At 54.5% G+C, this 24,318-nt stretch overlaps 1 protein-coding gene across 8 annotated transcripts in view; it reads left to right on the forward strand.

Annotated features, from left to right (window-relative positions):
• Window positions 1-24,318, forward strand: part of NCOR2 (nuclear receptor corepressor 2) — a 236,966-nt gene that overhangs the window by 49,763 nt on the left and 162,885 nt on the right. The window lies entirely within an intron of this gene.

Below are 24,318 nucleotides of genomic sequence, written 5' to 3' on the forward strand. Positions count from 1 at the left end.
GGATGACAAGGACAGAAATATTTTAAAGGCAGAGCCTGCCCAGTGGCCATGTCACCCTGGAGACTGGAGGGCCGAGAAGGGATGGGAGTAGAGGCGTCGGTTCATGCTGGGTCCGGGTTGGGGCAGCCATGCTGCCCTCTGGGTGGATGGTCCAGCTCGGCGGGGGAGACTGGGTTGAGAAGGAGACGCCGGCGGGGAGCTCGCTATCGCCTGGGAGCGGTGAACAGTGAGGAGGTTTTTCTACCGAGCTATAAAAAGGCCTCCCCATGTTTCAGCTCCCGAGTGTCGGCTGGAAGCCCGCCAGGGTTACCATGGCGATGAGGAATTATTACTTACTGCCAAGGCTGGGAGAGAAAGCTCGCGTACTTTTGGCTTCCCAACAAGAGGAGTGGACTTATGTAATTCCCTGTGTTTATAGGCCCGGAGTGGCAGGAGGCAAGCAGGGAGCCTGTGGCCCAACACCGTATTTTCACCCTGCTGTGGGTCGGGTGGCCCCGTGGGTTGTTCCTGAGGGGTGGCCCTCCGCTCGCTCCATCTAAGGGAGGCATTGGGCCGGGAGCCTGGGGGGCCGGGTCGGCTGCAGGCCCCCCCCACCCCGTCCCCGAGCTGGGGTGGGAGCCCGCGGTCTTGCGGGAAGGCAAGCGTGGCTGCTCGGTGGGGTCGCCCCTCTTCCCGGGTCAGCCCCGGAGGAAGGATGGGTTTGAGGTTGGATGCCGTGTGTCCTCTGGAAGCCAACAGCCCAGTCTGTGTGTGTGGACTCCGCTGACCCACTTGCTGGCACCTTCTACTTCTTTCTTTTTCTTTTCTTTTTTTTTTTTTGTTTTTGTGGGAGAGTTACTTCAAGTTGTGTTTGGAGCTGACGTGAGCGAGAGGCTGGTCATGTGCTCGGGTAAGAGAAGTTTCCAGGCTCGGTGGTGGGCAGGGAGATGCGGCGTGGCCCGGTCACCCGGCCGAGGAAGGGTGGGCAGAGAGACTGGGCACCACAGATCGTAGGACCTGGACGTGGGATGGGGACCCCGTATGGGGGCTGATGGTTTCGCATTCTGGCTCCATGGGTTTGTCTGGGGAGGCTGGCAATGGCCAGGAGGTAGTGGCCCCCAGTGTCTTATCAGAGTGGCTGAAGCCCCAAAATGTGTGCTGGATGGGCAGGTGCCCCAGAAGGAAGGACAGGCTGCCCCCTGGAGTGGATGCGTGGGGTGGGGGCGCTGCTTTCTGGAGCCCCTGTACCTCATCCCTGCAGGGAAGCAGGCAAGACCAGGGATGCGGCATCCATTCATCGGTGTTGGCCCCAGGGGTGGGCGCCTCGGTGGCCACGGAGCAGGGGAGGGGGCCGGGTGCAGGCCGTGCCTTGGCCGCCCTGGCGCCCGGCTCCCACCGCGGTGGCGCTTGGCTGGGTGCCTGTGTCTGGTTTGAAATCAGCGCCACCAGCCCAGGCTTGCCCAGGAACCTGGCAGAGAGGACCCAGGATAAACACTGGAAAGTTGGAAGGGCTTCCTGAGCTCACAAGGAGCCTTCAGTTGCAAGTGAAGGGGATGAGGGAGCGATTTGTCCTGAGGTCTGGGTGCGCCGGGGCTGTTGGGAGGCAGTGGGCCGTCTCATGGGGCGTGTGAGCACAGGCCAGGGAGGGCTGAGTTTCCAGACTGTGGGGCTCGGTGGCCGCGGACCTGGGTTTGAATCCTGGCTCCGTCGCTTTTTATGCTGGGCCTCCCACTGTGAGCCTCAGTTTCTTTGCCTGTCAAATGGGACCATGATGGGGGCGTGAGGATGAGGACCTGCTTTGCTCTGTTGCCAGACTGCCTGGGTTCATATCCCAGCTGTGTGACCTTTGGACCAGTCACTTCACAGCTCTGAGCCTCAGTTTCCTATCTGCAAATGGACACTCCATCTGTCTCCATCCCTAAGTTGTTGAATGGCTTTAAGGGGGCTAATGAATGGTTCCTGCCCCACCTCTCACGGACAGGGTGATCTTGGGCAGGTCATGGAGCCCCCCAGAGCCTCGGTTCTCTTGTCCATCCAGGGAGAGCTGCCCACAGAAGTACTTTGGGGAAAACAGAGACACACCTGCAGGGGCCTCGAGTGGGCTGATGTGGAGAGAGTCTGTAAGTGTAGACACAAGGTTGCATTTAAGTTAGTTATTAATACATCTTGGACTCCATTGGCTTGTCTTTTCCCTGTTGAGAGCCCTCCCATTTATAGACGTGAAACCCCAGCGAGTTAAGAAGGGTCCACCCCAGCCCCAGGCTCAGTCTGCATTTGCACCTGGGCTTGGGTCCCTGGGTACCCCCCACACCCCATGTATGCCTGTTTCTGCCCCATCCCCCACCAAGACTGGGCCACGCACCCCAACAGCGATTGGTGTGGCCTGGGGGCTGGGCACACACGGCTGGCTCTCCTGCCGAGGGTGGCAACTGTCCTGTGTTTGTAAGTGACACCGGATGCTGGGCCGGTGGCTGGCTCAGGCCTTCTCCTCTGGGGCCAATGGGAGCCAGCAGGGACTTCCCTGGGTGTTCAGGCTACCCTCGCCAGCTGCCCGCTGTCCGATTGTCCTCAGGCCTCTCCTGGGGACCTCAGGAAAGGCCGGTGCAGCAGGGGACCCCATGAATGTCTCCTTGCTGCCCGTAAGGGCTTGGTAGTCACGTGGCTCAGCCACAGAGCTGTACAGTCCCTGCCCTGTCCTGCCCTGAAGGTCTCAGTGACTCGATCCCCTATCCACTGAGAAAGACAGTCACGTTTGGTGGTTCAGACCAGAGGTCGCACAAGAGACCCTTGTGGTAGAACTGTCTTGCATCAATAGTGGTGGCCACAGGAATCTACATTGAGATAAAAGTGCATAAATCTACACACACACACACACACACACAAAGTGAGTGCTTGTAAACCCCCGAGATCTGAGTAAGATTAGTTACGTCAGTGTCAGTTTCCAGGTTGCAGGTATTATAAGGATGATGCCATTAGAGGAAGCTGGCTAAAGGGTCCACACAATCCAGCTATTACAGCTGCACATGAATCTAGTTCAGTCGCTAAGTCGTGTCTGACTCTTTGTGACCCATGGTCTGCAGCATACCAAGCTCTTCTGTCCTTCACTATCTCTGGGAGTTTGCTCAAACTCATGTCCATCGAGTCGGTGATGCTATCTAACTCTCATCCTCTCTGCCCCCTTCTCCTTTGCCTTCGATTTTCCCAGCATCAGGGTCTTTTCTAAAGGGTCGGCTCTTCACAGTGATCTTAAAAGGAAAGAGAGCACAGACTCGGAGTACTGGCTGTCCTGGGTTCGATCCGCTTGTGCCCCTTGGTAGCCGTGTGAATTACACCAGGTGGCTTAACCCGGCTCCCTCAACCCCCTCATTTGTGAAAGGCGGGTAGTATCGGGTACTCGTCAGGCTCGCGTGAAGATTAGATGCGTTGGTCCATGCTAAGTGTTCAGGAAGCTGCTGGCACGCGTTAGGGGGTGAGGAGTGTTGTCACTGATACTCTTATCACTCCGATGGGATGGCTGCAGTTTGCCCCGTGCTGTCTAATTTCATATCCGAATCAGCCGCAGGAAGGGAGGGTGCTGCGTGATCCCCACTTCTAAGAGGAGTTAAACTGAGGCTTGGCTGTGTGCCCCCCTCCGCCCCCCGCAAGGGCACACAGTTTGTAAGGACCGGAGCTAGGACTCAAACCCCAAGCCAGAGCCTGCGTGTGGAGTTTCTTTCCGCTGGGTGACCCTGGGGAGATTGCTTGCCCTCTCTGAGCCCCGGTCCCCTCCTCCTCTCCTCACCTGTCAGCCGGACAAGGGGCTGGGATCATGACCTGTGAAAACTAGGAAGCCTCGACTCTGGGCCCCTTTGCTCACTTCTGGGGCCCACCCAGAGCTCGCACCTCTCAGCCACATCCTCTGAGGTCTCTCTTTGCAACCCCAAGGGTGGGGCTGGGTCTTAGTTCTGTCTGTGGGCTCGCTCCTGACCTTGGCCTCCTCTCCAAGCACTTTGACCCCCTTGCTCTGTCTGCTGAGTGCAGCCTTTACCTCCTGCTGGTCCCTGCGGCAGCTACTGGTTTCGCTCAGGCTCCTTCCTGCCTCTAGCAGTGGTGAGAAAGCCTTTGGGGTGTAACTAGTTCACCCTTTCCGAGTGGCGCCAGTGGTAAAGAACCTGCCTGCCAATGGAGGAGATGTGGGTTTGATCCCTGGGTTGCGAAGATCCCCTGGAGGAGGAAATGACAACCCACGGATGTCTTGACTGGGAATTCCATGGACAGAGGAGCCTGGCGGGCTACAGTCCATGGGGTCACAAAAGATTTGGACACAGCTAACCACACGCGCGTGCGCGCGCGCACACACACACACACACACACACAAAGCACACACACACACACACACACACACACAGCCCACCCTAGAGTGAGCTGGGTTACCTTTGTTGGCACTGAGCATGAGAAAGCTGATCTGTGGGTAGGCATTTCTCCAGGGCTCCTGGGAAAGGTCATCAGAAGGTTGTGCCCCGTACAGCTGGTTAGTAAGTGAGCATGGGCCCTTGGGCATCTCAAGAGGTCCAGGCAGGGCAGGTTTTGTGCCTCAGGATTCGGGAGAGTTTCAGAGCATCCCAGGCTGGAACAGGTGGGTGTCTGCGGTGCCCGGGGCGGGGGTCTGAGCTGCTGAGAGGGAGTGATGATGACAATCATGATGGAGTGATGCAGGCTTGTGTCTCGAGGGAGGGGATATTGATCACATCTCAGGGTCTCGGGTTCTGGCTTTGCCGGACAGAGCCGGGAGGGCCAGGGAGTTGGGTGGGGGCTTAGGGATGTTCCAACTGCAGAAGGCTCTTGGCTGTTTCTCAGAAGCTCCAATCAGGGTTGCGCCTTGGGACCTTTCTATCTGCTGTGCTCTTCCTGGGATGCCCTTCTCTGAGATCTTCACACCCTCCCCTCACTGAGCCTCTGCTCAAATGTCACATCCTGAGACAGGCCTCCACCTCTCCATCTTCACTTCTGTTAGCTTGCGGCTCTCGTCACATGCAGTTTACTGTATGCCATGTCCTCCCAGCCTCTCCACGTGGAATTTTGTTCATCTCGGTCATCACTGTGTTGCTGGCGCTGGGCACATAGTAAGCGATCTTAGGAAACTTCCCTGGCGGGTCAGCATTAAGGAGACCTGGGTTTGACCCCTGGGTTGGGAAGATCTGCTGGAGAAGGAAATGGCAACCCACTCCAGTATTCTTGCCTGGGAAATCCCATGGACGGAGGAGCCTGGTGGGCTACGGTCCACGGGGTCACAAAGAGTAGGACATGACTGAGCGACTTCACTATAGGCTTCCCTGTTAGCTCAGTTGGTAAAGAATCTGCCTGCAATGCAGGAGACCCTGGTTCGATTCCTGGGTTGGGAAGATCCACTGGAGAAGGGAAAGGCTACCCACTCCAGTATTCGGGCCTGGAGAATTCCATGGACTGTATAGTCCATGGTGTTGCAAAGAGTCGGACATAACTGAGCGACTTTCACTTAGAAAACTATTGTGCCTGATTCGGTGTTGCCCACAAACTGTGGACCTGGGTCTGTCCCCTCAAGGTCCACGCGGATAGATTTGCACACCTGCAAGGGCTCTGGCTAGGGAGACCTAGGTCCCTCGAGCTGGAATTCATGGTAAACTCACCTCCTTGCACCCCAGGACGACTGCTCCCAAAGGTTGAGAATACACTGGGGTGGGGGGGTATTCTTGGAAAACTAGAGTCTTTGGAAAAAACAGTTATTGTATGTTTACTCAAGAATGCCTTGATAGAACCTGCCAAGCATCCCCAGAAAGTCTGCACCTCCTGGATAGTGAAGGAGGTGGGGCTGGTGAGCAAGGAAAGTGCCCCCCTTGTGCCCCCCTTCCCCCAAGGGGTTCAGGTTGTGGGAGCAGCATGCTGACAGCATCTGCTTTGTGTGTTGAGGACTGACACTGTGGAGTGAGCATTCTGCACACCTTCGTGTATCAGGTCCTGCCCACAAGCCTCTCCAGATGAAGCACAGAGAGGGTAAGCAGCTTGCCCAAAGACACACAGCTGCAGGCACCTTACTGAGAGAGAGGCATGATTAATAGGTAGTGGCATTTCCTATGCGGCTGTTTCCGTGCCTCCGGGCGCTGCTCAGCTCTTTGAGCGGATGATCTTATTTCATCCTCAGGAGGCCCTTTGGTGTCCGTGTCTCAGAGGACAGTGGCACAGCTGTAGGGAAGACAGGCTCTGGACCCGGGTTCTGTTGGCGACCTTCCTCAGAGCAGGTGCTATTTTCTGGGAATCTGGCTCCGACCTGGGGAAGGGCCCACTTCCCAGTCTGAGAGCCTCGTTGGAACCAGATCTGAGGATGGGAGATGCCCATATGCTTCTAGAAGGCAGGGAGTTGGTTTGTCAGCATAGCTCTGAAGCTGGAAGGCAGGAGGGGCTGTCCCTGCGCACCCCCCCAACCCCAGTCATGGATTTGCATGACAATGAGCCCTTTGTCCCTGGGTCCTGCCTCCTTCCCAGGCTAATAACATAATTCCAGGCCTGTGATGTCATAATGGGCCCTTTCTGCGCAGAGTGGGAGGCTGGGTGGGCAGCTGTGTGGGCCTGGCCAGGGCTGGGAATAAGGGGGTTGGTAATTTTCAGGGGGCAGAGGCTCTCCTTCCAGGATCCTCTTTCATCCTTTAGTAGGTGGGATTTGCTCCCATTTGACACAGGAGCAAACTGAGACTCTGAGGTTTGTGTCCTCCCCTCCCCCTTCCCTTCCCCGCCCCTGCCCCCCCCCGCCCCTTCTTGGCCTGTGCAGCGGGGGGTGGGGGGTGAGTCATCACCCGTGGGCCTTCTCCTGGAGGCGTGGGTGTGAGAGTCTTGTGCTTCCTCTAAGTGGGAGGTAGGCCCTTGTGCCCAGATTCAAACTCTGGGCGTGTGGCTCCTCAGTTTGCTCATCTGCTTCATGGGGATTGTGCTGGGCCTTGTCCACGGAGCCAAGCGGGGAGTGAGCGCTCAGTAGACGGGCAATCAGAAAAAAAGCTGAGGCCAGTGTAGTCGGGTGAAGGATAGCCCCCCAAATGCATGTGCTTGTGTCTAAACGTGACCTGCTTTGAAGATGTGTCTTGAGATGAGGTGATCCTGGGTTATCTGGGTGAGCCCTAAGTTCAGAGACTGGTGTCCTTCTGAGAAACAGAAAGAGGAGGAAGACACACAGAGGGATGGCCACAGTGAAGATGGGCAGAAATCCGAGGGATGTGGCCACAAGCCGAGGGACACCTGGAGCCTCCAGGACCTGAAAGAGTGCAGAAAGGATCCTCCCCTTCAGCCCTCAGAGGGCGTGGCCTTGCAGATGCCTAAATCTCCGACTTCTGACTTCCAGAGCAGTTAGAGAATAAATTTCTATTGTTTTAAGCCACCTGGATCATGATTATTTGTTTACAGTGGATCTGGGGAAACTAACATAGCCGGTGACAACCCTGCCCCTGCCACCAATCTTTGGAGGTTGGGGGAAGCAATCCGTGGGAGGGGTCTGTGTGATGTCTTTTCCCACCCAAGCCTGAGGGCCCAGGACCATCTAGGGTAATTGAGTGCCCAGTGGTGTGAGGAGCCCCATATGAAGAGTCTGGAACCCACTTCCCTCACCCAGGACACAAATCTTTTTTTTTTTTTTTTTTAATGCTTGATTGCTCAGTCCGATTCTTTGCGACCCCCCGGACTATAGCCCACCAGGCTCCTCTGTCCATGGGATTCTCCAGGCAAGAATACTGGAGTGGGTTGCCCCATTTCCTTCTCCAGGGGATCTTCCCGACTCAGGAGAGAAGTTTTTTTAAAACTTATATGTTTGTTTATTTGGCTGTGTTAAGTCTTAGCTGCAGCACATACTTCTCCCTAGTTGTGGTTTGTGGGCCTCAGAGTGTGCGGGACTCAATAGTTGCAGCTCACAGGTGTAGTTCCTCTTCGGCATGTGAGATCTTAGTTCCTCAACCAGGGATCGAACCCACAAGCCCTGCTTTGGAAGGTGGATTCTTAACCACTAGATCCCCTGACAAGTCCGTAAATCCACAAATTCTTGAACCCGACCATCGCCTGCTTCTAACCTCTCCCATCTCTAAGGAAGGGGCCCCCTGGTTCCATGCCAGACCCCTTCCCAAGCCCAGAATGCCCATTCCCCATATGCTTGGCAGCTCACCAGCACTCGATTGTCGCCGTTCCCTGGGAAGCTGCCTCATCTGTCAGGTGCCCTTGATGAATGGAGACACCAAGGCTCAGAGAGGACAGGCTACCTGGGGAAAATCGCACAGTCCCTTGGTGGTGGTGAGAGCCTTTGGAGACTCAGTCATAGCTAATGGATGGGCTGGCACCGTGGCTTCTGGGAGGGAGGGATCAGAGTCCTGGGCCACCTTGACAGTGGAGCGGGCAGTGTGTTTGTGGACGTTTCTGGGACACGCTGGCCCAGTGTAGATAACATCCTGAAATCTGGCTTTAAGTAGACACCGTCTTGGCCTCAGTTTCTGTGTTTGCAAAGTGGTCTTTGATCTTCAGCTCAGAGCCTAGAATTCTGCTCTTAGAAAATTTGTGCATTTAACAAGCATTTATAGATTGCCTGCTGTGTGTGACGTGCTGGGACTCAGTGATAGACAAAGCAGAGGTGGCTCCTGCTTTCATGGATCTTATGTTTGGGTTTGTGGGGGATGGGAAATAAGGCAGCAGGACTTTGCGAAGGAGGATTCCAGGCCCTGAGGAGGGAAGGAGGATGGCCGGCGGCCAGGAAGTTGCCTGCTTTCTCCTCCCAGGGCTTGGGGTCAGGGCTTTGCAGCAAGCTTTGGGGGCTGACTGGGTAGACTTGAAGATGGGTAGCCCTTCTCCAGAGATCCGTGGGCGCCTCCAGCTGGCAAAACTTGGCCTGAACCCATGAGCAGTGATGTTGGGTGTGAGACCTGGAGTGTGGTTGGGGGGATGGGTCTCCTCTAGTCCAGGAAGAAAGACAGGGGTACTCTGGTGATGACACAGTGGATAAGAGTTGAATGCTGGAGAGAGCTTTGCATCCAGGCTGTGTGATCTCAGGCAAGTTACTTACTTAGCCTCTCTGTGCCTCAAGTCTTGCCCCCAGTGATGTTGGCATGATTCAGTGAACTGATGCCAACAAACACCGTGTTAGGGGACTAGCTGGGATCGTGAGTGCAAGACACTCACTTTTGGATCTAATACAGTGACTGCTTAGAACCTGGAAGCCAAAGTTGTGTTTGTTGGTCTTTCCGCTGCCCCATGCCTACCTGGGGGCATTGGACAGACAGGCTTCTTTGCTGTCAGGTGCTCAGTCTGTGAAATGGTCACATGGAGGCTGAGGAGGGAAGGGGGGATGGTGGGAGAAGTAGAGGGAGGGTGGGGCCAGGATCTCCATCTGCTGGTTCAAGTCTTGGCCACCTTCCCAGCCAGCAGCAGCTGCCCGTTTTACAGCCCAGGAAACTGAGGCCCCGGTGTGACTGGGACCCAGGGTGCACCCAAGGGTGGGCAGAGCCCCCTTGGCCTCCTGGCTGCAGACAATGCCTGCCTTCTGGCCCCCGCAGGTCTGCCGGGACCTCCTTAAGCCGGCCTCTGTTTATCAGCATGTTTAGTTCAGGGTAGCAGATGTTCAGAGAGAGAGAGAAAGTGCACTCGTGATGTTACTCCAGAAACCAAGGCTGGGGGCTGTATTTACTGCCTGGGGCAGTGTGGGTGGGGTGTGCTTGTGGTTGGGGAATGACCCAGATCTGAGTCAGCCAGGAGAGACACCTTTATCTGCAAAGCCACTGTCTGCTGTATCCCCATTAGAACCACTGATGGCTCAGGCTGGGCTGGGAGACACCACTTCTGTCGGGTGAGAAACAGGGCAAACGGATCCCAGGCTCCTGCCTGGCCCCTTCTACACTGAGTCTGTCCCAGGCTCCATCTCAGTTCTCTTCTCTCCTTCTGGCTGTTTTTATACCTCTCCCAACCTGTATGTGGCAGCTTCCCTGGTGGCTCAGTGGTAAAGAATCTGCCTGCAATGCAGGAGCTGTGGGGCCATGGGTTTGACCCCTGGGTTGGAAAGATCTCCTGGAGAAGGGAATGGCTACCCACTCCAATATTCTTGCCTGGATAATCCCATGGACAGAGGAGCCTGGCGGCTATAGTCCATGGGGTTGCAAAGAGTCGGACACAACTGAGCAACTAACACTTTCACTTTTCACTTTCACTACCTGTACAGGTGAGGGGACCAGAGGGTAGAGGAAATCTGATTCCTGGGAGATTTCATGATGTTTGGAAGTTGGGTTTTAGGGTGTTGCTATCGTAGGTCTCTTGGTTACAATTGGCAGACTTTTCTGCTCCTCCTGTATTTAACACAGAAGGCTTGGGGTAAGCTTCAGGAACTGTTGGATCCAGGCGCTCAGGTGACAAAGTGCTTTTCGTGTCCAGTCCGTGGTAGCATAGACTCATCCCAGCTCAGTAGCCCCAGTGGAAGGTAAGCATGTTGTTCCTGATATCCCAGCTAAAGTCCTGGGAATGAGATTTATCAGCTCAGAGTTGAAAGCCCCACCCAAACCAATCACTGCAGCAAGTGCTGCCTCAACTGGTGCTGACTGGCCAGACCTGAGAGGCGGGGTCAGCCTACCCCAAGGCCAGGGCTGAGGGTACCAGAGGGACCTCAAGAACACTGGCATGTAGCTTGCCATAAACAGCTCCATGGGTTGGAGGTGAGCCCGTCCTCCTCTCACATTCAGTGTGTGTCCTGTTGGGGCTGCGATGGTGTTGCTGGTGGGTAAGTGGCCTCTGTCCCTCTCACTCCCTGTTGTAATTAGGGGCCCCCTGGGCCCCCCTCCTCCTTCAAGCTCCCCAGACTTCGCCAGGCCCTCTCTTGTGGCTCCCAGCTGACCACATGTCAGAAGCCACAGGTCATATCCTGGTAGCTCATGGGCTATATTTGGAAGTCAGGCTGATTTATTGCATTGGGTTTTTAGTCCAGTGTTTTTTAAATAAAAATTTCAAATTGAGGGATGTCTCAAAATCAGAATTTCTTCTCTCTCCCTTTTTAAAAAATTAATTATTATTATTATTTTTTGGCTGCACTGGGTCTTTGTTGCCATGAGGGCTTCCTCTAGTTGCAGCGAGTGGGGCTACTCTCTAGTTGTGGTGTGTGGGGTTCTCATTGCAGTGGGTTCTCTTGCTGTGAAGCACAGGCTCAGTAGTTGTGGCTCACAGGGCTTAGTTGCTCCATGGCATTTGAAATCATGCCGGACCAGGGATCAAACCTGTGTCCAATGACTGGCAGGTGAATTCTTAACCATTGGACCACTAGAGAAGCTCCAGACTTTCTTCTCTTGAAGAAATCAGAAGCTGTGATGGCCTGGGCCTGCCCCTTCCTGTGGCCCATGCGCACACACAGCGCCACCTGTCCTTCCTTGTCACAGTTCCAGCCTGGCCTGAGATACTGCAGGCAGCTGGTGGGTGTCCACAGCCCCTGTTTCTCTTTTCCCTTCCCAACTTCTGGCCTGGGACCCTCTGTATTGGAGTAGTTTAATTTTTTTCCTTTCAATATTTAGTTGTATTTATTTATTTATTTGGCTGTACCAGGTCTCAGTTGCAGTGTGTGGGATTTTAGCTGGAGCATGTGGGATCTAGTTCCCCAACCAGGGATCAAACCTCGGGCCCCTGCATTGGGAGCACAGAGTCTTAAGCCACTGGACTACCAGGGACGTTCCACCTGGAGCTTTTTAGATTCTCCGTTCTCCCCAAAGGGATAATCAAATCCAGGGACACTCTTGCCACTCCTGGGCACTGAAAGCGTGTTCGGCATCTGGAACTCTTGGCTGCAGGGACGGAGGACCTTGGATTTCTGGTCATTTCTCCATCATCAGACACTCACTCATCAGCGAACGCCCTCGGGCTATTAAAGTGGCCCCTTAAGCATCCACATTTGAGAGTTGAATGGATCGGATCAAAGTGGGTCATTTGCCCTTCGGCCTGGGCCTCTTGGTGGCAGTAGGGGGTCTCACAGCCAGGCCTGTGGGAGGTGGGCCCTCTGAGTCCAGACGGGTGGTTTGGTGGGGGTTGGGGAAGAGGTGATGTATGGAAGGGCGGGTGATGAGTGGGTGGGCTCCCAGCCTAGAGCAGCTATTCTTAGCAGCAGAAACATTTGTCCTTGTTCACATGTGGTGGAGGACGTCCCCCAGAGATCTGCCCTGAAATATTAGAGGCGACCCCATAAATTCCTCGGAAAGCTGTCCTTGAGGGCTTGTGTGCGCGGAGGAGGCTGGGAGCAGGCGTTTCCGGCAGCTGCACAGCTGTGGACACGTTTGCCAGATGTTGGTGCCGGGGAGTCGGTGGGAACCCAGGGGCTGCCCGCCTCACCCTCGGACAGGGACCCATCTTAAGAGGCATAGAGTTTCTAGTCAGCCCCTCCCTGCATCCAGGCCATCTGGGTAGAAGCGACTGGTCAGTGGAGAGCTCAGCTTACCGGGCACTGCTGAGGGACCAGAGCTATGAGGCGCTGGTCTGCAGGCCCAGTCGGGTCGTGTGGCCATCAGATCCTGCCATCAGCCCTTAACTGTGGTCCCACTCAGCCCTTGGGTCTGAGGGTCCACTGAGTGGTAGGACCCTTGGCAGTGTTCTTGGCAGTACTCTCTTTTCATGGGGTGGCTCTGACAGTGGGAACCCCCATAGAGCAGCTAGGAGCTCTTAGCTAGCAATCAGGGAGGCCTCCCTGGAGGAGGTGTGTGTTTTTAAAAAAAATTTTTTTTTTTTTTAGCTATGGTACAGTTTAAACACATAACAAAAAATTTACCGTCTCAGCCATTTTTGTTTGTTTGTATGGCCATGCTGTGCAGCATGTGGGAATCTTAGTTCCCCAGCCAGGGACTGAACCCGCAGCCCTTGCTTTGGAAGCTCCGGGTCTTAACCACTGAATCTCCAGGGAAGTCCCTCAGCCGTTTTTAAATATACAGCTCAGAACGTTCACAGTTGTGCAACCATTATCACCATCATCACCAGAATTTTTTATCTTTAAAAACAGAAACTCTGTGCCCATTAAACATGAACTTCCCTTCTGCCTCCCCCAGCTCCTGGCACCTATCCTTCTATTATACTTTCTGTTACTCTTGACTACTCAGGGCTCTCATTTGGGTGGAATCTACAGTGTTTGTCCTTCTGTGTCTGGCTTATTTCACTCAGCAGAATGTCAAGAGCTGTGTTCTGCAGGCTGTTTTCGCTTAGGTTGTTGGTTCAGTCCCATCCAGGCTGAAGCCAAGTGGACGGACCCAGGACCCCAAACCCCTCATCCTTTCGAATGCCAGGGTCCTCCCAGAATTAGTAACCAGGTCAAGGCATCTCACCACCAGCAGGCATGATGCTGAGCCCCCACATAGCTACCCCTGTCTTGTGCCTACAACCCACTCCATAGCCCCCCATCCCCATCCCAGCCTCAGGGCAGGGGGTTAATCGGTTTGCCCGGGTCACACAGCTGGTGCCAGGGCCCCATCCCCCACTGCCCAGACACCAGCCTCGTCTCTGTGTGTCCCCCCCCCCCCCCCCACCCCCTCGCCTTCTCTCTGCAGAGAAAATTACCGTTTGGAAGGCCAGATGGAGGAGCTGGGTCTAATGGAAACCACGTCCCTCCTGGGGCGCCCAGAACTTAATGAGGAAGAGCCAGGAAAAATCCGGCATAATGTTTGTGAAATACCCCGGAGGGAGGGCGCGTCGCACGGCAAGGGTTCTCGTGCGGAACCCTGAGACCTGGTGTGCCAGGAGGTTTTGTCAGGGCTATGGCTTCCCTCTCTCTCTCTCTCTTTTAAAATTAAAAGAGGGGAAAAAAAGAAAAAGGGTCGAGGAGGAAGTGATTTTGAGCAGATCTTGCCCTGGCAGGGGAGCAGTGCCGGACGGCCGAGCTGGCCGCAGCCCAGCGGACACAAATGTACCAATTAAATTGGAAACAGAAATGGGCCTCCTTGACGGCTCCAACCAGCACCGCCTCCCTTCTGCTGGCTTTGGAAGGGGGCACGGGGTGTGCGGGAGCGGGTTGGGGGCGGCGGGCACTGGGCTGGCGGTTTGAGGGATCAGAATGAAGCTTGGCTGCTTCCTCGCTGTGTGACCTTGGGCAAGTGAGTTCACCTCTCTGAGCCTCCATTTCCTGTTCTGTTGAATGGGGACAGTCGTGTTTGATGTGGGAAATCGGATTCTTCCAGTGAGCGGGTTCCCGTGGATGAGGCCGAACTGCCAGTAGTGAGGAACAGCTCCGAGGACCCTGGGACGGCTTCTCCGAGCAGAATGAGTGGCAGGGGGTGCCGGTGGGAAGTTTTCCCAGTAGCTGGGGATCCTTTTTCAGGGAGGTAAGAGATGGGGTGGGTGCCAGGGGTGTGTTTTTCCTGGAAGGTTTTTTTTTTTTGGCTGCACTTGCGGGATTGCGGCTTATGGTCTCTTAGTTCCCCGACCAGGAATCGAACCTGTGCCTCCTGCAGTGGAAATCAGAATCCTGGCTTCCCTGGTAGCTCAGCTGGTAAAGAATCTGCCTACAATGCAGAAGACCCCGGTTTGATTCCTGGGTGGGGAAGATCCTCTGCAGGACAGCATGGCAACCCACTCCAGTATTCTTGCCTGGAGAATCCCCATGGACAGAGGAGCCTGGTTGGCTACAGTCCACGGGGTGGCAGAGTCCAACACCACTGAGCGACTAAGCACAGCACTGCACCACCACTCAATTGCCAGGAAGCCCCTTCCTTGGAAGGTTTGATGCAGGATGTGGCGTTTGGGGTGGGGGTGGGGAATCTCATCCATGGTCCCCCAGCCAGGTTGCAGAGGCATTTCTGTCCCGGGACCTGGTTATAGTGTGGGGCTGGAGCCGTTCCCCTGCCTGGCCCCTGGGCTCAGCGCAGACCACTCAGTTCCGCCGGTTCCCGCCCCTGCCCCTGCCCCTGCCCCTGCCCCCTGGCCCCTGCCCCCTGCCCCCTGGCCCCTGCCCCCTGGCCCCTGCCCGTGCCCCAGCCCCAGCCCCAGACGCCTGCACCGCGAGGGCGGAGTGATCCAGTCAGGAGGGCGGAGTCTGGTAATGAGGCTACAGCCTGCTGACCCTCTTCCTGCCTCAGTTTCCCATCTGTAACTAGAGGGTGTTGAGTGAGCTGTCCTGCGGCCAAGGTCGCAGCGCGGGGAAGGGCAGCACCCTCCTCCTCGTTTCCAGACTGTGCGAGGCCCCTCTCACCCCGGGGAGTCAGCCTTCTGCTTTCTCCGCCATCAGGTGTGGGGCTCCCCTGTCCCGTCCAACCTCACTGCACCATTTGGTCGGCTCTCTTTCCCCAGCTTAAGTTTGCTTATCTGCATCACGGAGACAGTCACGGTAACTACCTCTGCCGGTAACATCAGCGCCATCATGGCTGTTAACTTGCCTCCCTTCCTCCCCCTAGTATTTGGAGCAATGCAGGGTGGTAACAGCCTTAGCTCTGATTTGGGGGGCTCATTATTATTTAAAAATACCTTTTAAGTTTTTATTTATTTGACTGCTTCGGGTCTTAGTTGCAGCATTCCCCATCTTCATTGCGGAGCATTGTCTGGCAAAAGGGCTTATTAGTTGCCTCGCGGCATGTGGGATCTTAGTTCCCTGACCAGGGATCGAACTCTTGTCCCCTGCCTTAGAAGGTGAATTCTTAACCATTGGACCACCAGGGATGTCCCTGGGGACTCATTTATGGGCGTTGAGCTTTCCGTAGATCTTTCTCCGAAGAGTCATCTTTCCACTGGCCCTAGGGAGAGAGTTTGACAGATGGGATGTTAATAAAGCTCAGAGAGGATTTCCCTGGTGATACAACGGAGAAGAATCTGCTTGCCAATGCAGGAGACCTGGGTTTGATCCCTGATCCGGGAAGATTCCACATGCCCCAGAGCAACTAAAACTCATGTGCCACAGCTACTGAGCCGAAGTTCTAGAGTCCTCGAGCCACAACTCCTGAGTCCGAGTGTTGCAACTACTGAAGCCTGTGTGCCTAGAGCCCGTGCTCTGCAATAAGGGAAGCCACCGCAGTGAGAAGCCCATGCACTGCAATGAGGAGGCGCCCCCGCTTGCTGCAACTAGAGCAAGCCCAGGCACGGCAGCGAGGGCCCACCCCAACCAACCAACCAACCAAAAAAAAAAGCCCAGAGAGGTCTGTACTGTGCCCAGGGTCACACAGCCACATAGTAGCAGAATTGGAAGTTGAACCCAGCTGGCCACTTTCCACACTTAGCAGTGTGTGGGCAGGTGGTGGCTTGGTCGAGAGGGTGCGTTTCTAGGGTGAGGGTGACCTGCTGCAGGGTGCCACCTTTTCCCTTAGTGCCTGAGGGGCTGTGACTCGGCCCACAGCCTCCGGGGCTCCTGCTATGCAGGTGATCCAAGATAGGGCTCAAACTGCTGGCTGTGAGCTCTCTCCGGGGTCCGGGAGACAGTGGGTAAACAGATGGCAGTGGTGCGTGGCGTGGGGCCCATGGGGGTGGCAGGAAGAAAGAGGCTTTTGGGAACCCAGGTTGGGGAGCTGGAGTTGGGGGAGGGTTCCTGGGAAGTGATGGTGGAGGCAAGGGCCCCATCCATGCAGCCAGGCCCGAAGGAGAAGGGGAACTGTGCTCTAGGTCATCTAGTCCTGTTTCAGGCTGGAGATATAAACAAAGGTAGCAGACTGCGAGAGGACATGGCAATCAGGAGAGGGATGTCCATCCCACGTGGGCAACCCCTGCTCACCTCCAGCCGGTCATGCCCCTAAATGATTTTGTTGCGGAAAAATACACTGAAGATTTACCATTTGAACCATATTAAAGTGTATGGTCTGAGGATGTGTAATAGATTCTGTGGTGTGCCACACTGTCACCACTGTCTCATCCTAAAATGTGTTCATCATCCCAAGGGAAACCTGCTGCTGCTGCTGCTAAGTCGCTTCAGTCATGTCCAACTCTGTGCGACCCCATAGACAGCAGCCTACCAGGCTCCCCCGTCCCTGGGATTCTCCAGGCAAGAACACTGGAGTGGGTTGCCATTTCCTTCTCCAGTTCAGGAAAGTGAAAAGTGAAAGTGAAGTTGCTCAGTCGTGTCTGACTCTTAGCGACCCCATGGACTGCAGCCTTCCGGGCTCCTCTGTCCATGGGATTTTCCAGGCAAGAGTACTGGAGTTGGGTGCCATTGCCTTCTCCCAAGGGAAACCTAATACCTATTAACAGTCACTTCCCATCCTCCCCTCCCCCAGCCTCTGGTAGGCGCCAGCCTGCATCTGACTCAGTGGATTTGCCTCTTTTGGACGTTTTGCATAAATAGAATCATTCAATACGTGCTTCTTCCTTTTGGCATAATATTTTCATGGTTTTTATATCCCCCCCCCTTTTAAAAATAATTTAATTTCTTTTTGGCTGCACTGGGTCTTCATTGCTTCGCATACTTTTCTCCAGTTGCACCGAGTCGGGGCTACTCTCTAGTTGTGGCCCTGGGGCTTCTCACTGTCGTGGCTTCTCTTGTGGAGCACAGGCTCTGGGGCTTGAGGCTTCAGTAGCTGCGGCTCATGGGCTCAGTAGTTGCAGCTCCCAGGCTCTAGAATTTAGGCTCAGCAATTGTGACACATGGGTTTAGTTGCTCCGCAGCATGTGGGATCTTCCCGGATCAGGGACTGAACCCAAGTCTCCTGCATTGGCAGGAGGATTCTCTACCATTGAGCCACCAGGGAAGCCCTATGTGTCCATTTTTATGGCTAAATACTATTCCAGTGAATGGATCCATCACAGTCTACTTACCCACTCATCAGTTGAAGGATGTTTGGGTTGTTTCTGTTTCTTGGCTGTTGTGAGTAGTGCTGCTCTGAACATTCGTGTTTGTTTTGTTTCATCACCTGCCTTCATTTTTTGGGCTGTATGCCTGGGAGGAGAATTACTGGGTCACACGGTATCTCTCTGTTTATCTTCGTGAGGTGCTGCCAAACTGTTTTTCGCAGAGACTGCACCATTTTACATGCCTGCCTGCAACGTTTGAGTCCCTAGTTTTCAAAGAAGCCAGAAATTAGGGGTGTTTCTGTGAACTCCCTCTTGGTAACGCTTTGTGTTGAGCTGGTCCCTGGGTCCTGGCTCAGCTGGATGGGGAGACGGGGAGCAGGTCCCTGGAAACCTGCCCAATGAAAACAGATCTGAGGGTGTATGCCACATTCTGGACCCACTGGAAGCTGTTTTTCTGGCTGTTTCTTGGTGCCTGAGTGTGGCATGATGTGTCGTGATACCCAGGGCTGTGAATCCCATTGGCCACAAGGGAAATGTTTCTGAGGCTGCAGTCAACAGGCTTTTCTTTTCTCCCCTTCCCCAGGAGGAAGGGGTGCTGGCTGTGGGCTGAGGAGAAGTGGTGCCCAGGGGAGGGTGGGCCTTGAGTCCATCCCACTGGGATTCTGGAGATTGGAATCAGAGGCAGCTTTCCCCCTGGGGTTCTCAGCCCAGCATCCTGGGGCTTGGGGAGAACTTGTATGGGCTTGGGAGAACGTTCATGGGGATAATGATGCTCATCTGTGTCCCCATGGCGGCTAGCAGGAAGCCTGATGGGGGGATATTAGTGGAATAAAAAGATGCTTGGCTCTGGGGGTTGGTTAAAAAAGTAACCTCTGAAAAGTGGAACACTTAAATTGATATCCATTGGTTGATTAGTCCATCCATCCATCCGTCCATCCATCCCCCCTTTCATCCATCCCCCCTTTCATCCATCCCCCCTTTCATCCATCCCCCCTTTCATCCATCCCCCCTTTCATCCATCCCTGCATCTATCCTTCCTCCCTCATCCACCCATCCATTCCTCACTCATCACCTTCATCCATCCATTCACCCACTCTCCATCTATCCATCCATCCATCCATCTACCCTTCCCCCCTTCATCCATCCATCCCTTCATCTATCCATCCCTTCATCCATCCATGCATCCATCCATCCACCTATCCATCCATCCATCCACCTATCCATCCATCCATCCATCCATCCACCTATCCATCCATCCATCCATCATCCATCTATCACCCATCCCCCTTCATCCATCCATCCTTCCCCCCTTTCATCCATCCATCCCTTCATCCATCCATGCATCCATCCATCTACCTATCCATCCATCCATCCATCCCCCTTCATCCATCCATCCATCCATCATCCATCCATCAACCATCCCCCTTCATCCATCCATCCCTTCATCCATCCATCCACCTATCCATCCATCCATCCATCCATCCACCTATCCATCCATCCATCCATCATCCATCTATCACCCATCCCCCTTCATCCATCCATCCTTCCCCCCTTTCATCCATCCATCCCTTCATCCATCCATGCATCCATCCATCTACCTATCCATCCATCCATCCACCTATCCATCCATCCATCCATCCACCTATCCATCCATCCATCCATCCATCCATCCATCCATCTATCCACCTATCCATCCATCCATCCATCCCCCTTCATCCATCCATCCCTTCATCCATCCATCCATCATCCATCCATCCATCCATCATCCATCCCCTTCATCCATCCATCCTTCCTCCTTTCATCCATCTATCCCTTCATCTATCCATGCATCCAGCCATCCCACCTATCCATCCATCCACCCACCTACCTATCCATCCATCCATCCACCCCCCTGTCCATCCATCCATCCACCTATCCATCCATCCATCCATCCATCATCCATCCATCGTCCATCCCCCTTCATCCATCCATCCTTTCCCCCCTTCATCCATCCATCTCTTCATCTATCCATGCATCCAGCCATCCACCTATCCATCCATCCATCCACTCACCTATCCATCCATCCATCCATCCATCCACCTATCCATCCATCCATCCATCATCCATCCCCCTTCACCCATCCATCCTTCCCCCTTCATCCATCCATCCCTTCATCTATCCATGCATCCAGCCATCCACCTATCCATCCATCCACTCACCTATCCATCCATCCATCCATCCACCCCCCTGTCCATCCATCCATCCACCTATCCATCCATCCATCCATCCATCATCCATCCCCCTTCATCCATCCATCCTTCCCCCCTTTCATCCATCCATCCCTTCATCTATCCCTCCCTTCATCCATGCACCTATCCATCCATCCATCCACCTATCCATCCATCCATCCATCATCCATCCCCCTTCATCCATCCATCTTCCTCCCTCATCCACCCAACCCTCCATCCATTCCTCACCTCATTCATCACCTTCATCCATCCATCCATCTACCCATCTATCCATCCATCCCCTCTCCATCCATCCATCCATCCACCCCCCACCCATCCATCCTTCCTTCCTCCCTCTTCCCTCCCTCCCTCATCTGTCTTACCCTCCATGCATCCATCACTCATCTCATTCATCACCTTCATCCATCCGTCCCCACTGTATCCCATCTATCCATCCCTCCATCCATCCACTCATTTCTCCTTCGTCCTCCATCCATCCAACCATCTCCTTTCAGTTCCTGGCTGGAAGCTTTCCCTGTTGGGACTGGCCAGTCATTGGATGTCAGCTCTGATTGGCAGGCCTTTTTGTCTGACTGGTTCACTGCTGTAGCTCCAGTGTTTGGAATACTGCCTATACATTGTAGATACCCAAATAATTTCCTGATTGGCCAGAATGTGTGGAGATTCCCGTTGGCTTGGGTTTGTCTAACCTGGTACCAGATTGGTGGGGGGTGGCAGATGGCACCCCTATGGGCGGCACATTGAGTTGACTCTGAGAATGGTGACCCTCGGCCACTCTGGACCACCGCCCCTTGGGCAGGGCCAAGGACATGCTGTGGCTGGGGTCCTGGCTCCTCCTTAGGGAGCCCAGTGACCTCTTTGCCAGGTGAGGAATGGGGAGGATGGTCTTCCTGCTGGAGTTGCCTAGGTGGGCAGGGGTCCATTTCTATAGGATCCTGGATGGTGTTATTTTTTTTTTTCCTGCACTACTTGGCACATGGGATCTTAGTTCTCTGTCTAGGGATTGAACCTCTGTCCTCTGCATTGGCAGCACAGAGTTTTATCCTCTGAACCACTAGGGAAGTCGCCAGATAGTGGCTTCAATAGTGTTAGGATTATGGGTGGGCCAGCCCTTTTACCTGCATCCAATGCACAGAGGCCTGCACCCATGGCTGTAGACAGTGGGCATAGCTGAAGTTTCCTTGAGCACAGAGATGCGGGGGCAGGCTTAGCGTAGGAGACCCTTCACATCGCGCCAGCGCACAAGGTGTCATCCTTCCCATCTCCCTTGGAGTGAAAGCCCCATGTGACCTCCACTCGCACCATCTGCGTCTCCCTGCTGTTCCTACCTCAGGGCCTTTGCACTTGCTGTTCCCTCTGCCTGGAACACCCATCCAAGACATCTACACGGTTTCCTCTCTTTCTTCCTCCACGTGTTTGCTTAAGGACACCTTTTGGTGAGGCTGTCCCTGAGCACCCACTTTAAAACTTCACTCCAGCCCCCATTCCCTGCCTACCTACTTCACACTTTTGCTTTTCTCCGTAGCACAAACACTGTCCGCCATCCTACAGTTATTCCCATGTCACCTCCTGGAACACCAGTTCCGAGATGGTGGGCGGGGGAGTTTGAGTCTGTCACTTGCTGCTGTGTGCTGGTACTTGTCCCACAAATGAAAGTGAAAGTGTTAACTGCTCAGTCGTGTCCACCTCCTTGGGACCGCATGGACGGTAGCCCACCAGGCTCCTCTGTCCATCGAATTTTCCAGGCAAGAATACTGGAGTGGGTAGCCATGCTCTTCTCCAGGAAATCTTCCCAACCCAGAGATCAAACCCGGGTCTCCTGTATTGCAGGCAGATTCTTTACTATCTGAGCTACCAGGGAAGCCCAACAAGAGGTGCCTATAAATCATGGGTGACAGTAGGGGGTGGCCAGGGCACCGGGCAGGATCTCTGCCTGTGCCCCCATCCGCATGGGCTGTTCTGACTCCTATGGGACAGGCCGGATGAGGCTCACCCACACCGCTTCCCACCTTCATCTCATGACCTGATTCAGAGTCGGGTTCCTGGGCATCCATTCTGCACCATAAGCCCCTGCTGAAGGAGACCTTCAAATAGATGGCCTGGTATGTCAAAAGCTAGAAATACAAAGTGTGAACAGTCAGCCTCCTTCTAGCTGGTGTTTCTGCAACATCTTCACCTCACATTCCAGAACTGTTTTTATCTTCAAGTCCTGTCCTATCTCTCCACCCGCGCCCCAGTGCTGGCTTCTAGGTCTCCATTCTCCTTGGGCCACTGAATGCCTACTTTGTGCCAGGCTCGGAGATACAGCAGTGAACAAACCACATATTTATTGAGCACCTTACTGTATTGTGTTGGGGCTTTCCAGGTGGTGCTAGTGGTAAAGAACCCATCTGCCAATGCAGGAGACAGAAGAGATGTGGGTTCAATTCCTGGATCGGGAAGATCCCCTGGAGGAAGGCATGGCAACCCAGTCCAATATTCTTGCTTGGAGAATCCCCATGGACAGAGGAGCCTAGGGGACTACAGTCCATAGGGTTGCACAGAGTCAGACGTGACTGAGGTGATTTAGCATGCATTGTACTGGGTTAAGTGGTGTCCTCCTCAAGTTCATGTCCACCTGGAACCTATGAGGGTGACTTTATTGGAAGAGGGGATCTTTGTAGATGTAGTTAAGTTGAGGTCACACTGGAGAGGCTAGGCCTTAAGTCCAATGTAAGTGGAATCCTTATAAGAAGGGGAGGACAGGGACTTTCCTGGTTAAGACTCTACACTCCTAATGTTAGGCGCACAGGTTCAGTCCCTTGTCGGGGAACTACGATCCCACATGCTGCATGGTATGGCCAAAATGAAGACAGTCACAAAGAAAAAAAGGCCATGTGGAGGTGGGCAGAGATTGGAGCGGTGGGGCCACAAGCTAAGGAAACCTGGAGCCACCAGGAGCTGGAAGAGCCAGGAAAAGGTCCTCCCCTGGGGCCTCTGAAGGGAGTGTGGCCTTGTTGACACCCTGATTTTGGACTTCTGGTCTCCAGATCAGTGAGAAGATCCATTTCCGCTGTCTTTAGCCATTCAGTTTATGGCAATTTGTTACAGAGGCTCCAGGAAAACAGTACACGTACTGTGTGCACCGTGCCCCTTGTAGGGGATTCAGCTGTCACTTAAAACAAACGTTTATGGAGCAGCTACTGTGTGTCAGATGAGCTTCCCTGGTGGCTCAGTAATAAAAAATCTGCCTGCCAATGCAGGAGACTCAGGTTCGATTCCTGGGTTGGGAAGATCCCCTGGAGGAGGGCAGGGCAACCCACTCCAGTATTCTTGCCTGTAGAATCCCCATGGACAGAGGAGCCTTGCAGGCTACAGTCCATGGGTCACAAAGAGTTGGACAGGGCTTTGCAACTGAACAACTGTGTGTCAGACATTGAAGAGACCGATGAGGTGTCTGCCTACAGGCTCCCAAATCATCTGTGTGTCTCTGACCAGAGACATTCTGGGTGGGGATGGGGGTGTCATAGACCATGTCCCTTCTGTGAGACTGGTGGCTGCTCTGAGCACAGTGGAGGGTTCTGACGAGTGCTCGTGTGCTCGTGCTGGGGGGCCTCCTCGCTCCTGCCTGGCAGCTGATTTTAAATTCTGAGGCTCCTCCACCCGCTGCAATTTCCAGCGTGGGTGCCCACTAGCTCCAAGAAAATGTCAGGCACGTGCGGTGCAGACAGCTCCCCTTTCATCTTCCAAGGCTCAGGTCTGAAGGGTCCCAGGCACATTTCAGCTTCAGTTCCGGGCTCTTAACAACCAATCCCCCCGCTTCCCTGAGCTCTCAGACATCTCAGCCCCGGCAGCCATGATCCACCCTCCTATGAGCCAGGCTGCTTGGGATACGAAAAGTCCACGGAGTGTGTCTCGGTATGGCCTCCCTGGCTGTCTTGCCTGGGGCCTAAGAGGGATGTCGGGGCAAGATGGAAATGTACCCTCCCCCCACCCAAAGAAAGAGACCTCTCCCCAGCAGGGTTGGGGACTGAGGATGCAAGTCTGGTGGGCTCTGTCCTCACCTCGTGTTACTGGTCCTCATCTCCCCGGAAGTTCATTCATTGGGCAGCTGCTGTGTGCCTGGTGCTGTACTAGTCTCCCAGGAGGCCGCAGGGGGCAAGGCAGACTCAGAATCCAAGGCAGTGATGAGTTCTCTCTGTGGATGCGGAACGTGGGGTTGGCAGCATTGTGGGGGTGCTGCCGAATCAGAGCCACAGCCTATAGGGCTCTCCCAGGGTGGCTGCCTGGCTCTAGCCAGGTGTCTCCTCTGGGGCAGGCATGGTGGGGGTCCCTGCCGTGTGCATGGGAGCCCCAGTTGCAGCGCTCCTCAGGCTGATTCCGCAGGGCGGCAGGGCAGGTGCCCCCGCCGTGGTTTGTGGTTTGGATGTGTGAGGCCCGG

This window comes from Budorcas taxicolor, chromosome 17 (assembly GCF_023091745.1).
Source record: "Budorcas taxicolor isolate Tak-1 chromosome 17, Takin1.1, whole genome shotgun sequence".
NCBI classification, from domain to species: Eukaryota; Metazoa; Chordata; class Mammalia; order Artiodactyla; family Bovidae; genus Budorcas; species Budorcas taxicolor.